General features: G+C 33.4%; 1 long non-coding RNA gene across 1 annotated transcript; it reads left to right on the forward strand.

Moving 5' to 3' along the window:
• The first annotated feature begins 678 nt into the window (after positions 1-678).
• Positions 679-13,890, forward strand: LOC130472387 (uncharacterized). The gene is made up of 3 exons (XR_008932533.1): positions 679-1,043; positions 13,356-13,413; positions 13,670-13,890. It is a non-coding gene; the product is annotated as an uncharacterized lncRNA (long non-coding RNA).
• Positions 13,891-16,266: the final 2,376 nt, after the last annotated feature.

Consider the following 16,266-nt stretch of genomic DNA (forward strand, 5'->3'; position numbering starts at 1 on the left):
ACGTAGTGCGCAAGTTTCAATCGGACAAGGAGTGTACCTGTTCGTTGGTTTTGCGCGGAATCCAAAGCAGGAGTGTACCTGCTATTGTGTTGGTGCTCAACGTGTCCTAGCATCGCCAAACTCTTCACCGGTTATTGCGGAGTGTACCGCAACAAAGGAACAGGATTGTACCTGTTGTCTCGACATCAAATTCATTGTTTCGGTCGTCATGATTTTACACTTCAATCGTACCGTTCGTGTTACTGCCGTTACGGTTGCGGGGGAGTGTTAGAGTTATGGTATATCTAGGGTTCTAGTAGGTTTAGGAAACTAGAGTTGTGTTATCTTAGGAATCTAATAGAGTCCTAAACCTAATAAAGTTATGTTATAGTTTCTGTTAGAGTTATGGTATATCTAGGGTTCTAGTAGGTTTAGGAAACTAGAGTTGTGTTAGCTTAGGAATCTAATAGAGTCCTAAACCTAATAGAGTTATGTTATAGTTTCCTGTATAAACCAATGATGTAACCACCGGCGTGCCACCACCGGCGTCTTCTGTCCCTCGCGCCGCCCCTTGATCTTTCCGTAATTGGTGTTGCAGGAGCTGGTACGGCTGCTGCGTCTTATGTGTTGTTGTTGCTATCTGCCGTTATATTGTTATTGTTGTTAGTTGGGGAAAGTAAAGGGGTGGGGTAAAATGGAGTGAAATTTTTTAATTTTTTTTTTTTGGTCAACGCCGGAATCCAAGAGTTGACCACCGGAAAATCACTCCTGGTCCTTATTGACAACAAAAAATCACTATTAGGCCTTCTTTCCCCACTTTTTTTTATTAAAAGGTCCTTTTTGACAATTTTTTGGTTTTGAAAGGTCCTTTCTGACAAATTTTCCACAAAAAAAACAACAAAAATTTATCAATTCCCCTCAAAAAAAAAAAAAAAAAAAAAAACTCTCCGCTCCTCTCCTCTCTTCTTTCGCCCAAAATGCTAATATAGAACTAAAAAAATCTCTATGTTGTCAATGTATTTCAAATAAGAAAGTGAAATCATCGAAGAACAAGCTGTCTACAGGTATGTTAAAGTGATCTCTAATTACAATTTCATTTTTGTATCATATAAATTACAGTTGCAGATTTTGTTTAGCAATCTAATTATTGAAACCAATTTGTATTTTAAATAAAATTTGGAGTCTACCAAACCCTAGTTAATTTGGTTTTTAATGTTTATATGAAAAGTAAATTTGGATTGTTATGGCTTTTTTATATAGTAGGCTGGAAATTGGAAATTGGAATTCTGCATGGATTAGGTAATTATATGGTTTAGGAAAAGATCAAATTGATTCGTCATTGTCTATATTATAATTCTGCATGTCACTAGTTTCAAAGGTCTGGAGAGATGAATGGTTAACCACACCTTGTTTGGAATTTGGCGAAAACATCAAAGATTTCATTAAGAACAACACTGATAACTACAATCAAATTAAGGATAAGTTTTTCGATTTTGTTGTTGGAGTAGTGGCTAGGCGTAATGATTTCAACTGCTCAACTATTGATTGATTACATATCTTCATACCAACAACACCTACAAGAAGAGGAGCAGATAGGTGGCTTGGCTATGTTTTTACCAATTTTAAGGTTCATGAATTGCTGTTGGAGCTAAATTTCATGTCCAAGTATGAGTTACCAAAGAAAGCAATCCAGCATTCTCATTCTCATTCTCATTCTCTCTGTTCTTTAATTCTCAATTGTTTGAAACTAGATCAGAAATTAGCGAGAGCACTAATTAATGCTTGAGGATGAGGGAAACAATTCATTTGGAAGTAGTCATAACCTGTAGTTTAGAGATTATTGACGCACACTCTATCGAGTCTTTCCGCTACATTGGTCTTGATCCTGATGTTTATAAATTATGATTACTTGACTAGTAGTAGTACCCCTGCAGAAACAAGTAGTCCATTAATTGGCATGGCTTGAAATTCAGAATTGAAGCGTGTGTGGGGATGGCTTATGTCTGGTTAACTCAAAATTTCCTGAACCGGTACCGGCTTCTCTCATACCCTTTTAATCTCCAGCACCTGGACTCTAATCTTGCTTCTTTTCTGGTCAAACTCGAGTTTACATTTCTAGTCCTAGTCTTTTGCACTTGATAATCGTTAAACCTACTTGCTCGAGCTTCATATTGATGCACCAAATCTTAAAGACTTCGTTTATTACTGCGATGGTGTCCATGTTTTGCCTGGGCTATTGTCATCTAATGCAGTTGCTTTCAGTCCCAAAAAGGCAACAGTTTATATAAGACATGAAGACCATTGCCACTCTTTAGAATATTGAACCCATAGATATTAGATAAGGTATACAAGTATGAAATACATATCCTTCTGTCTGCTGTGGTAGAAATGAGCCTTGAACTACCGCCTTTGGGTTTTGAGGTGGGAAGCAAATCGGTCGCTGCCCTTCTTCACATTGTTTACTCTGGCTGCAATGCTGTGTGCGAATGTGAGTTGATGTCTACAATTTTACTTGGTCACCCTACTCAGAAAATAAAAACATTACTCAGTATATTTCATACCCGGTTTTATTCTCAACTAGGTATATACCTTAAGCTATGATTAGATTTAGATATATATGCGGGTATACATTGATAAAACATGTTTGATGTTGGATATATGGAGTAAATAGGTCTGGAGGTCCCTAAACTTTGCCAAAAGGAGCAGTTAGGTCCCTCAAGTTTCAAAATGAGCATTTAGGTCCCTCAAAATGGATGGAAACCGCTGCTTTTTGACTTCTGTTACTAACGTCTGTTAAATGAATTAAAAATAAAGGCAAATTAATATAAAGGGCAGAAAAGGACAAAATAACAGTTACTTTTACATATTAACAATAATTAAATAAAGGGAAACTGTTATGAATATTATGTGGATGCCCATTATACCCTTAATATATTTCCGGAATATTCTAGATCTTAGGGTTTATTGTTTCCTAAGCAAACCCTATTATATTGTATGTATATATACCGCATTATTCATGGAATAAGATACAGTTATTCTCTCCCAATTTCTCCTCCCTTATCTCTGTATTTCACAACACGTTATCAGCACCAAAATCTAGCCGACTGAGCACAGAAAAAGAACACGTTATCAACACGAGGAGACAAGAGATCGATCGCCAATAACATATGGGTATGCGTAGGCGACGGAGTATGATTTTGTTCTGCCAAAATTTGATTCGCTTATTTTGGTAAGCAGATTTCTTCTTTGTGGCTTTAGGGATCAAATTCCATTCAAATTGAATGACATCTTAACACCTAATGTAATTAATGTTTATATGCTTTATTTTGCATACTTGTTTCATTTGAGAAAGTCAAATATTTTCCTTGGTATTAACGTTTATAGCCTTTTATTTTGCATAATTGTTACATTTGAGAAAGTCAAATATTTGCATTGGTGGGGTATGGTGACGTCAGGAATACTATTTGTGTTATATATTTTGGTTTTAAATTTGCGTAATTAGGGATTTTAAATGAATTTAAATTGAATTGTCTAATCATTCTCTACAACAATTTTGCTTATTCTTATTTAGAATTAATTGATAGGTATTAGTTACATAAATTGTTGTGTGCTTTTAATATATGATTCACTCTATTCTTTGTTTTTGGGTTTTATTTGTTATCGAGTATATCATATGGCTTTGGATTAAAGAGTTTGATATTAATTTGTTCGAGTAATGAAGTTTTGCATTTCTAGTTTTATTGATATTGGTAGGCGGTGATCTGTTGAAGATAGAATGCCATGATTTAATTTATTATCTATTCCTCATGCATGCCCTGAATTAATTTATGTACAAGATAGCATGAATATGTTGGAATTTACTACCAAATTACTCATATTAGGTATTTAAATGTTGCGGTACTATCCTATTGCCTTGGCTTGATAGTACTAGCTAGAATATATGTTATCCTATCTCCCTATACTATGAGTAACTTCTCTTTAAATAATTGTATCATACGTCGATTGATACAAAGTACAAAGTACGAGTTACATTCAGTAGAGTGTACCGGGTTATTGGACAGGGTTACTCAAAAGTCCCTCATAATGATCAATAATATTCACATAGACTTCTTTTTTATTTCTTTATCCGAGGATAGTATAAAAAACTTCCTAATATATGCCCCTGTCACTAGTGGTAATGGACATATTTCTTACTCCTAGGACTTGGTCATCGTAAGGAATACATTTTGTATATAATGTAAAATTATCATCATATTTTAGTTATATACTAAAACTACAGTTTATTATATATATGATACATCCTAGCAAGTTTTGAGAGTTGTGTGTTTTTCTTGTCCTCTTTCTTAGATTTTTATTTGTTCAAAACAAGGCGTTTATTTGTTACGGGTCTTGTCATTTTGGATCTTAAATAATGATATTGTTGTTATCAATATATAAGTCTATGATTGTCACTTATTTGATGAATGTGAATTGATTTGATAACATATTTTATTTACATACGTATATATCTATTTGATCCAAGTTTCATTATGAAAATTATATATTGTTTGTCTTTTATCATTATCATTTGTACATAAGATAATGAGACATGTGAAATAAGTTGTGATGGTACTTATTGGGACATGCACTCGATTATATTAGTATACAATCTATATAATCTTTTTTGGATTACTTAACCCTTTTCTGTACTATTGGTCAAATCATTCTATTAAGTTACTATATTTTAAAGGGTGAAAGTTTCATGTGAAATCTATATAATTGCTTTGTAGATATTCGTCGTTTGATAATTTGACGATCCACTCGATTTTGTTATAATAAATTCTATTATAGAACCTTGAAAAGGCGAATTTGAGGGTCTTGCTTTTATCAGAAAAAAAAAAAAGATTATTATGTATTCATCAATTGGGTTCAATGCTGAAATACACATGCGTGCAGAAGATTGTTTTGTGAAGTCATTATTTATTTACAGAATAAGACAACAAGTCAAGTTACTCTATATATATATATCTTTAATGAAACTAGTGTTGTTCTACAGACACGATAATTTTGAAAATGATTTAAGAAAGTTTTTAAATAGTTCGTATATTGTTTTTTGGTGGAAGAACAAAATAACGAAATCCTGAAGAAAATATTACGATCTTGTTCAACTAGGTAAATCATTCCCAGAAGTGAATGTGAACTTGTATGACTAAAGATAGTGAAGATAATGTCAATAGTCATGATCGAGGATGTGAAAGTAAAATATAGTATAATCATGGGTGAATAAATGAGTACAAATGTAATTTCAAAATACACTTATACACACTAGAAGTGAGATTGTAAATGATGACAATCAGGTAAAAGTTAATGATGAAAAAACTCAAACTTTATATTTTTGGTTGGTTGCGGAGAAAATATTAAGTAAAAGTTGGGCCCATTACACCAAAACATCTTGTTGAGCTTTATTAGTACTCATCACAAATTCACAAGGGAATAAATTATAGATAAACATGGTGTATAAAGATAATGAAAACATATGTCTAATAGACACTGTAGCACGCCCTCCGAACCAAATTTATACACATCCAAGGATAAGGGGGAGATAGCTCTCAACATAATAAAATTAGTAGTATAAGACCAGGATTAGAATACAATATGTTAAACTTGGTACAAATATTTGATAATGTCTTATTGACTCGCTCGATGAGCATGAGTATTATACTACATTCTGAAGATGTATACTTTTGCGATATGTACCAAAGTTGTAATGTATACTCTTGAAGAGTACAAGCTATCTTCCATAAATTTTGTTTAGATTGTCTTGCTGTTAAAATTGAGACACCAGTTTGTGTCGTTAGATCACATCACAATATGTTCAAATTATAGTATTTTATAATTACAGTGATCACTTTGAGAAGATAACCAGTAGTTATCGAATGAAATACTTTATATGATATTATATACGCATGATGTGATAATCCAGGCCATATGGGTTTAAGAACACCCGTTATGAGAATTTGAAAATTCTTGTCAAATAAAATTTTATGTGCTGACACTCCCTCATATGTTGTATATATTCAAAGGCAGGACAAAATGATGAGGTTGAGTTCTATTTCAATCGAATAGTTATAATGAATCGATTGAGAAGATAAATACAAGAGATATTAATGATTTTGAAAAATTGTATAATGATAGGTGATTTAAAGTTCATCATGATAGTAAGTGACCCGAAGTTCACCAAAATAGTAGTAGGTGACTTGAAGATCACCAATAAGTTTACAAGTGTTTTGTGATTGATTTAAGTATCATAAATAAGCATCATAAATCTCTTGATTGGGGCAATCATACGTCAGCACGAAAAGAGAAAGTATGAAGAAAACAACTGCATATTATATCTACTCCCCATAATCAATGTTGGTCTCCAGAAGAGAACAAAAGTATGTAATATTTATCAAAATACACGTTGAAAAGTATATTAGTTGGTGAAACTTTATGCCCCATAACATATTGAAAATATTTTCCCAACTTAGGGGGAGACGAGCAAAAATAAGTTGGCAAAATCGAAAGATAGTAAATTGATCCCCATATGAGAAAGTGTACATGCCAACTTTATGTCCTCGAAGTATGTTTGGACATAAATATCTATGACTTAATTATGTTAAGTTTTATAATGTCTAGAGACATAAAGGTATATGACAGTCATAGTGCTCGATGTTACATATATTAAGTGTTGAGAATTATATATCTTGTCAATATTTATTTAAATATATACACCTGAAGTGTAGATTATATATACGGTTCCAACATAGTGACTATATGAAAAGCATGGCAAGATAATGCAGTTGATGATATTTTTAAAAAATAAAGAAAACACTATTAATTATATAGTGTATGAAATACCCTTGAAGTGGTATAGATATCTGAATTATAATAGATGGCCCGTGAGAAAAAATGAATGGTACCTATTGAATAAGTATTCAGATATCATTGATGAATAGCATGCAAAATATATGTTGAATAATTTTGATGATACCGGTAGGTGATGGAACCGTAATATAATGCATATGCGAGAAATAATGGATTTTGAATAGGGGATCGTAAATCTATGTCTGTTTCGATGTAGACATAACTATAATGATCAAATGAGCTCATGGACCTGAAGTCCAACAAGTTATGGATTTGAAATATCCACACTGTACAGTGTTTTGCATTTGAGTCTTACATTTATATACATGTGTAGTTAATAGGTTAATGCATCATTCATCATACATTTAGATTGTTTTATGTTTTATCATGGTATGATGTAGAATTATCTAGTTATAATTTCATATAACATGTTTCAAAAATATTATGATGTCGTATATGAAATGTGAATCCAAAGAATAGTAAGACGGATTTGCAACTTTATGGAAATTTATAAGATGAGATTCTTGCTTCATTGGGCTATTAGTTGCAAAAGAAATATAGTACCGATTTAATAGTATGTTGTGAATCATGCAAATAAGAAAAGTTCCTGAAGAACTTATACATGATGTTCTTAAACATCTAGCCCTGTGAGTTTTGCATATGAATATCACAACACATTGATGAGATATTATCAAAATTTTAAAAGAGTATTTTTGAAATGACAATTCAACCTGAAGTTTGAGTACAGAGTTATGAAATACACATATTCAATTATTCAAAGAAGAATTCTTGTACAAATATGAATCATCTTAAAATATAAGATAAAAGTATGTAATGTCCTTATGATAAATTTTATTTTATGGTCCAGAAGAACCATAGTATAAATAACATTATTAGCTATATTATACCTTCAAGTTGGACGATGATATTGTTATTTATCTATAATTTTAATGACCAAAGAAAGTTTGATCATTATTGATTGAAAACTACCATTTATGACCTCCAGAAGAAGGTATATATGTCCAATATGTATGGATAAGTTTCATACAAGAAAATGTATCTATCTAAGGTGAAGCTAAAGTATTATGCATCGAGAAACTCGAAAACAAACGTATCGAATGAGATAGAGAAAAACAAATGATCTTACATGTATTATTTTCAAAGCATTGGTGATAAAAATATTCACTTCATCTGTTCAAGTGGAAAATTGGAGATTCAGGTTAAATTTTGAGAATCAATTTTCAAGGAACTCCATGCTGCTACATTTGAGAAGTTACTCAACAATATTGGATCGATTGCACCAGAAGATTTCAAATGATGTATTCATCAGGGGGAGAAATACGCGTTGCACTCTTTTTCCCTTAACCAAGGTTTTGTCCCACTGGGTTTTCCTGGTAAGGTTTTTAACGAGGCAACATCTCAAGCGTATTATGAAGAATGATGTACTCTTTTTCCTTCACTAGGTTTTTATCCCACAGGGTTTTCCTAGTAAGGTTTTAACGAGGCATAATCTTCAATAATGGACATCCAAGGGGGAGTGTTATGAATATTATGTGGATGCCCATTATACCCTTAATATATTTCCGGAATATTCTAGATCTTAGGGTTTATTGTTTCCTAAGCAAACCCTATTATATTGTATGTATATATACCGCATTATTCATGGAATAAGATACAGTTATTCTCTCCCAATTTCTCCTCCCTTATCTCTGTATTTCACAACAGAAACCCTTTTAAGTTAGCTTTTTACAAAAAACTAGCAGTTCAAAGTATTTAACAAGGCCATTTGTATCCAAATTATTCAACACTTAATAAAATAAAACAAAGGATCAACGCTTCCTACTAATCAAATCCCCCAAATTAACACACCCAACAAGCATAGGTTAATCAACAACATTTCTCATAGACAATTTATCAAACACCTTGTGTGCACACCCAAGTAACTTACATTTCCGGTAAAATTCATCCGAGCTCAAACCCATAAACTCCATGCATCATCATCATCTTCAATCTCATGTTTAATCAGCAAGTCAGCAACTCATACATGAAATCTAACGAGCCTACGACTAATGAGGCAATATTAGGTACTTCCGTTTTTCTACAGTCTAATGAGTGTCAATTTGTCTTAGAGTTAGTGTAAAATGTGATACTTTACAACTAAGGTGTGTTTTGGGAGCTTTGTAAGGCCGTAAGGATTTGCATCTCCACCATGTCAATATGTCGTACTTAATTTTAGGATAATGCAACACCCTTATGGGCTGTATATAAGGAGCTAATACTTGCTATCACATTTGGTATCATAGATTGGTAGGAGAAAAAGATAATGAGCCTCTGAGTGTTGGCATCACACCCTTCAATATAATCTGTTTAATTTTGCAAATTTATTTCTATTGTGGGTTTGCCTTGTCTCCGTTTTTTAGGCTTAAGCATTGAGGGCAATGACAAATGTGAAATTACAATGGAATTGTTGGAGAAATCCAGAAATTAAGAAAGAGAAGCAGATTGAAGAGAATCCATAATAAAATAAAAGATGAGAGAGAAAGAGAGAGAAAAAAGGTAGAAGAAGAACTAGTGGTAGTAGCAGACATCTGGGAGAAGAGAATTTGAAACTTTAGAGTTGTGGAAGAACAACAATTAGCTGAAGTTTATGGCGATAATTGCTGAAAATTTGGAGTAAATTTGCTTGGGTTACTCACTAAATTCGATTTGATTAGGAAGAGTTGTGGAAAAACCTAGAAAAGGGGAATATAAAGGTTGAAACGTGTAAATGGAGAAAAAGCCATATGAAAAAGCTAAGTAAGTTGAAAAAGCTAAGTCATAATTAAAATCAGCTGTTTTCATTTACTTATACACGTGTAAATTAATTTTCCTTTTCTTTAAAGCGGTTTTATTATTATTTTATTGAACTTAACAGAAAATGAAACGGTGTTAACAAAAGTAGCTGATTCCATCCATTTTGTGGGACTAAAATGCTCCTTTTGAAACTTGAGGGACTTAACTGCTCCTTTTGCCAAAGTTTAGGGACCTCCAGTATAGTTTACTCTTGGATATATGTGTGTATACGTTTGATAAAACATGTTTGATCATTTTGATGCAGTTAATTTTTCCTGATTTTGACTAAATTGACTCTGCTAATCATGCTAAATGACCAGATTATTCGGGCACATACATCTATAAAGGACCTATATGTGTTGTATATCCAGTTATTATTGACATGGGGTGTTGTGTTCTGTTTGTCATTATCCTTACTCCATGGGCAGCACTATCTAAACAAATACTTCCTCCGTTCTTAAATATTGTTCTCCTTTTGACTTTTCAACTCGTTTCAATTCGATATTTAAACGTAAGTATCTCAAAATACATATGTTAAAAAAATATAAAAATTTGATATTATTAAATTACACATTGAGACGAACAAAACAAGATCTCACATGAATATGTTTTGAAGTACGTATTAGAATGAAATTAGAAGATTCTCTTGAATTGTAAATAGATTCCAGATAAGACTAATATTCAAGAACGGAGGGAGTACCATATTTGTTGTTTGTTTATCATGGATATTTTGTTTTCTTCCTTTATATTTTTTTCTTTAATTTAAGAGAGAAGACAAATGATGGGTTTTGATTCCATTTTTGTTGTTTGTTTGATGGTTTTTGTCACTCCCTTTACCCTCTTTTCTTTTTCACTTACTCCCAAATCCCTCTATAATGATATCCTACCCTCCCCCCAAGGATTTTCCATTCCATTTTTCTTGACCACCCTCTTTAATAAATAAATAAATAATAATAATAAATCATAATAATAATAAATAAATAATAAATAATTTTAATAAATAATTATGTAATAATTATTTATTTTTAATTATTTGTTATTTATTGCATAGTATTTATTATTTTATTATTTATTCAGTTCAATTAAGTTACTTGGGAGAGAGAGGGGAGAAGAATGGGAAAACCAAACACCATTCTTTAACAAAGGTTTTTTTTTCCTTTCCCCTTGTTTCCCTTTCTTTCCCCTTTACCTTTCCCCTTCATGAACCAAACGACCCCTTAGGTTCTTGTCGTCATTTGCCTTTCCTTCACTATTCTGCTGTAGATGTCTTGACGCTAAAATATTTTCAGTTCCGTTTGGTTCTTTTAATTACACCAAGATTCCAACCTTCCTTGTTTTTTCTAAAATTTAGAAATTAGCACATAAGGTAGAATGATCATGATGCTTTTTCATGCATTACAATGGCACGCCATTTACATTTATTTACGTGGTCGACTATGCTATTAGCCTTTGATGAATTAGACTCCAGTAGACTATTGGGGTGTTTGGTTAGTTATGAGAGTTTTAGGGGAAAAAAAAGGAGAAGTTTAAGGTAAAATTAGGGGTTTCACCATTTCAAAAGCTAATGGGAGTGTTTGGTTATAATAGTTTTGGAATTGCGATGAAAAACTAATTTTGGAAAAGCTCAATATATGAGTTTTTTGTATTAGAGGTTTGAAGATGTGGGTGTAAATGACAACATTGTCATAATATTGTATAAAATTACATCCCTTAGCAACTTACATCACTTTATGTGAATGTTCTTGATGTTCATTTTACGCATTAAACAACTAGCATCTGATTTACCAAACACAACCAGTCAACAACTAGTCAAACCAGTTAATAACTTTGCCGAAAATGGCCATAGACCGAGTTAATGTACATGTCCAGAAGCTTAAGAAGCTACTTGTAATGACAAGGGTATGACTACGTTACATATGACTCTCTTTCCCTGTCCTAACTAGTGTTCGGGAAACATAGAGAATTTCAATTCCAGTATTTCAAATGTTAATAGGTTGTTTGGGAATAAAAGGAATTTCAATTGACCTTTAGAATTTTATTCATAGCAACTGTAAATATTAATTTATAGCAGCTGTAGAAAAATACACTAATTTCCTTTTAGATCTTTTGCCGTTGTTGAGTCTTACAATATGGGTGATTCTTTTGACTCTAGTCATGAACTTATTTGCATGATAACACTCTAGCTACAAGAGAATTAGGAGACTGGGCTGGTTTCAGTCTGGATACTTTACTTTGTGATGTATGCTGTGCCACTTGTGGGACTTGCACAATCGTCTGTCATTAGTCAATCGTGTTGGTATGGTAATATTGTGTATCGTTCCTAACTTTTTTCATTTTTGTTCCAATATCATAATGTGTGAATAAAAAAAATGGCCGGATAGCCAATGCTATTGTAGTATTGTCATATATGTATAGTCAATATTTATCACAACACTTCCTACTTCCTAGCAGCTTTTTGTGTGATGTATTGTGGCTTTCAAATTTCAATTTGAAAAATGATTTCATAGAATTGATTCCCTCCCACCTCATACTTGAGAATATCGTGATCCATTTCCAGGTAGTTGGTATTGAGGTGAATGCCTCTGTTGTATCTGATGCGGAAAGGAATTCTGATATCAATGCCATTACGGCTCCGTTTGGTAGGGTGTAAAACGTTCTCATGGAAAATGATTTTTCCCTTTTCAATCATTTTACGTTGTTTGGTTTGCCAACGGGCAGAAAACAACTTCCAATAACTCCCTCATAGGTGGAAAAACCTTTCCCATTTGAAAGGGAAGGAAAGTACTTTTCCACCTTTCCTCCCTTCCCCCTTCCTCCTTCCTCACAATCTTCACCATCTTCTCCCATTTTCTTTTAAGTAACCAAACAAAGTAAAACTAGTTTGGAATTGTGTTTTCCTTTAGAAAATGTTTTCCATAAAAAATCATTTTGCACTGAAAACGTTTTACACCAAACCAAACGGAGCCTAAAAATTGTAACTGTGCGAAGGTGGGATCTAAATCCTTCTTGAATCTTGATATGTGGGCTGTATGCGTATATGTCAGTTAAATGTTATGCGTAATTGTTTGGTTCTGTATATATGCACGTTCAATGAGCTCTCTAATAACAATTGAGTTCTCTAATATGCAATGTCATTAGCTCTGATAGTAATGCCAGGTTAATAATTCTGGCATCTTGCCAATTTATTTTTTCTGTTAATATAGATAGGTCCTCACCTTATAAACGGAAACAAGGTTGGGTTTAAACTAAAGATTTTAGACATGGATCTAACGGAAGCAGTTATGGAGTTAAAATTTATGTTGTTTTACTGTTTTTTCAAGTACTATCATATGTTACTCCTATTTGTGTGAGTATTCTGAACACTTCATCACAGGTCTAACTCACGATGATGATGATCTATGTGATGAGTTGTAGTTGAGTTGATGATCTATGTAAATGGAGTATTTCTTTTAAACATTGGAAAAGTCTGCTTTTTTTACCCGCATGCACGAGGAACATTTTTATTATTGGTATAAATGTTATCAAGGAATAGATGTTTGGTTATTTGTTACTTGAGTAGTTACTAATTACATGTCATCAGTTTTGGTGAATTTTTGTGATTGATGGTTTTGATCTTGACATTTGAGAAAAATGTATCATCTGACAGTAAAAGATTGCAGGTTCTATATGGTTACAGCGGGAAAGACAACATCATCCTTGTTTTTTCTGGTTCTTTAGGTGCGTCTTTTAGTGTGTTAGTGGATGATTGTAGAAATAGTGTTGTATAAATAATTAAATATGTCATGTCATTAGTTGATAAGAGCTGAAATTTTACATGATAGCTTGCGCTTGCTACAAAATGCGATATCAACTCGGTCATTGAGTAATCTGGAAGTTGGAACCAACATTTTTGTATCTGAGGAATTGTTGCTCTTATTTTTGATTTTGATTAACAAAGAATCTCATTTACGCTTTCCCTTGGAATTTTATACAGGACATAAAAGCGTGCTTCCCTTGCCAATTAAGGTGAAATTAATATCCCCGAATGAAGGAGCTTATTGAGAAGTGTCTGGTCCTTGCTTCAGAAAGATTGCCTGCAAAGGAGCTACTCAAGGACCGTTTTAATTCAAAAGAGTCCATATATTGAGATAGCTAACCAACTCTTCAATTCACCTGTTGCTCCAACTTCAACGTCTCATTCCTAGACCTGGTTATCGGGCGTCGGTGCGGGTCAAAAGAGGGTCGGGTATTGAAAGGGTCATTTTTAGAGGGTCGATAATAGACGGGTCAAAAGCGGGTCGCGGGTCAATAGCGGGTCATTATTGGGCGGGTCAATAAACGAGCAATGAAAAATGAAAAACAAAAGAGCCATGTGCAAGTACAAGTAAATACGAAGCTATGCACGTAATTTTTTGTATCATTACTATTTTTATTTTCAAAATAATTGTAGTATAAGTTTGACCCTATAATGACCTTGTCCAATAAAGGCCCTATCCAATAAAAGCCCTGCCCAATAAAAGCCCTGCCCAATAAAAGCCCTATTAACTTGACCCTAACCCTATATCCATTGAACTACCCTGTCCAATAACCAGGTCTACTCATTCCATGGATCCCGATGCAGATCATTGTAAACATCACTTTGCGGAAACACCTCACTTAGTAAAGCTGCATCAGTTCAACGGCCCAGGTTTTGGAATCTATGAGGGCTCATTAAGGGTAATATGTTCCAGTTAAGAGGGACGAAGAATGATGATGACAATTCGATACCATTGACATTGCACGCATCTTATCCCGCAGGTAGGTGATAATAATTTCCCTATTTAGTTTCACTCTTTTTTCTTTCTTATTTTCTGTTTATGTTTGTTGATTTTCCCCTGGTTTTAAGGATTTTGGAGTTGGGGAATTGATAAGCTGGTGTGGGTTCACTGGGTTGTAAAAATGAGTGAAGAAAACCATAAATTTCTTTTGATTTTGGTCGCTAATATGTTGTCTCTGGTAGTGGTCTTCTCTGCGAGCATTGATTTTTGATTTTTGTTTTGAGGATATGTACTCCCTCCGTCCTTATTTGATTACCCCATTTTCCTTTTACGGACTTCCCTTTAAGTTTGCTCCATGCCTTAAATGGTAATTTTTCCCACTTGCACTCTATCTATCTCTCCCCTAATGATCCTCTTTTCTACCCATGTGCATAATTTACACCCAAATCTTAGTGCAATATATTTTATGGGGCAATAAAAAAGAGACGGAGGGAGTATTACGTAGTACTAGTACGAGAATATCAATTTGGCCAACTGGAAAATCAATGTGTATCAGCCAATGCGTTTCGTATTTGCTGATATGTAGCTTTACAGTGGTCAATGAATGCTTTAAGAGTTTTAAACACATACCTCAAACTCCCAAGGTATGGGGTATAGAAACCGGGGGAGGTGGATATGACTCATACCTTTACTCCAGATATCAAACAAAAGGGAAAAAAACTCATTCCAAATCGAACCAAACACATGGTATTAAGAATCAAGTTTCAAACCCATACCACCTTGATATCATTCATGATTCCAACTTCATACCAGTTTGCGAACCAAACGCCCCCTTAAGATTTACCGGTTTAGGGTGATAACTATTGTCATGCAGGGGTGATCCAGATACTATACGACTCAAATATTAACCCGAAAAAAAAACAATGTCTATAGTTTTGGAGTGGTAATGCTGGATTGCTGGAGTGGGAAGGATGCCATTGGAGAAAATACGTATATTTTCATAGTAAAAGGGAGACAGTGAATTAAGGAGAAGGGGCATATACAACCTTGGATTAAAAGAGGCAAGCTGAGATAAATTAAAAAAAGACTTACGTTTGGGTCATGTTAAACACCTTATTAATTAAATTAGATTCTTTATATGTACGATATTTTAAAATTATTGGATTGAACTATTTTCCTCCTTATAAATATTATGGAGTACAAAAATCATTTTACCAAATTATTATTACGTGTCATATATTATTTCCATAATCTTTAAACAAAAATTTACAAATACAAAAGGATAGGAAATAAATAAAAGAACGTTTTTTTTTCATGAAATACCCCCGAGGTTTCACGGAATGCATCAAATACCCCTTATGTTTTCAAAAAACATAATATAACCCTATAATTCCGTACTGTTCATAAAATACCCCTTAACATCCGTTAGTCCTTCGTTAGCAGTAGTTTACCTTCTTGCCCATATGTTCCGTTTGGTGCGATTAACCTCCTTCACTATTCTTCCAAAAAAAAAAAAACCTTTCCATCTTCTTCTCTCTCTATCCTCTCCCCTGTTCTTTCTCCTTGTTGAATTGAACTGAAATCCTAAATTTTTTGGTTAAATCTTCAATCTTTTTGCGAACTTTGCTGCACATTGTGAAGGCGTGTTCGTTACTGTTGATTGGGTAAGTTCGCGACAAAAGGGGGAAACTTTGACGCGATTTACAGCGTTAGTTGAAGTCGAGGAGGGAGCGTCATTTTTGAAGTTGGATAATCTCTTCGCTGCTTAATTTATTTGAACCTAAATTTATGTTTTATCGCGAAATTGATTTGGGTTAGGGTTTTATGAAAGTGT

Source organism: Spinacia oleracea, chromosome 4 (assembly GCF_020520425.1).
Source record: "Spinacia oleracea cultivar Varoflay chromosome 4, BTI_SOV_V1, whole genome shotgun sequence".
Classification (NCBI taxonomy): domain Eukaryota; kingdom Viridiplantae; phylum Streptophyta; class Magnoliopsida; order Caryophyllales; family Amaranthaceae; genus Spinacia; species Spinacia oleracea.